The sequence below is a fragment of the Callorhinchus milii genome, unplaced genomic scaffold (genome assembly GCF_018977255.1).
Source record: "Callorhinchus milii isolate IMCB2004 unplaced genomic scaffold, IMCB_Cmil_1.0 Scaffold4, whole genome shotgun sequence".
NCBI classification, from domain to species: domain Eukaryota; kingdom Metazoa; phylum Chordata; class Chondrichthyes; order Chimaeriformes; family Callorhinchidae; genus Callorhinchus; species Callorhinchus milii.
This window is the reverse complement of record NW_024704745.1, coordinates 71303509-71304179: the sequence shown is the minus strand read 5'-3', so window position 1 is coordinate 71304179 and position 671 is coordinate 71303509. Positions and strand designations below refer to the sequence as shown.

At 40.5% G+C, this 671-nt stretch overlaps 1 non-coding gene across 1 annotated transcript; it reads right to left on the bottom strand.

The window, feature by feature from the left end:
• Positions 1 to 201: 201 nt before the first annotated feature.
• On the bottom strand, positions 202 to 273 carry trnae-cuc. The gene has a single exon. It is a non-coding gene; the product is annotated as a tRNA-Glu (tRNA).
• Between the last annotated feature and the right edge of the window lie 398 nt (positions 274 to 671).

Below are 671 nucleotides of genomic sequence, written 5' to 3'. Positions count from 1 at the left end.
TTTTCAAGTCTTCATCTTAAAGCGCTTCACAGAATAGACTGTAAAGTGAATTGACTGTATATTTGTGGGCAAAACGCGACAGCCAATTGCGCACAGCAGTGTCCCACAAACAGTCGTGGATTGAAGTGACCAATTTATTTTTGTTTTTTTTCTTGAGGGATTATTATCAGGCTTGTGGAGTAAGGAATCTTGCTCAAGGTTTCGCCCTGCCGGGAATCGAACCCAGGTCTCTCGCTTGAGAGGTGAGTGCTCTAACCACTGAGCTACAGGACTCCACATGTTATCCTATATCATGTTCCCATCTTCGCCAGCGTAGATTTATTGCTGGTAGTTTAGAATCACAAATCAATCATGATTGCAAAATTGTGGAAAGAAAAACACATCCAGTAATCAGTAACTTGGAAGAGTCCCAAGTTCATGAGTAAGTGCCCTGGTGATGGGGACATTCCAATGAAAAGTCAAATTTCTGTTTCAATCCGAAACATTGATTGTCCAGCGCCTTGGGACGTCCTCCCGATGTAAAATGCGCTATATAAATGTAATTTTGTTGTTGTCGTTGTTATCTACTGTCCAATCCCAGCATTTTCTCTTTTTTATTTCTGGTATTATTCTTTATGGTTTCAGCTTTTACCATGTAAGTATCTCAACTGGAATCACCTAATGTTCTTGGC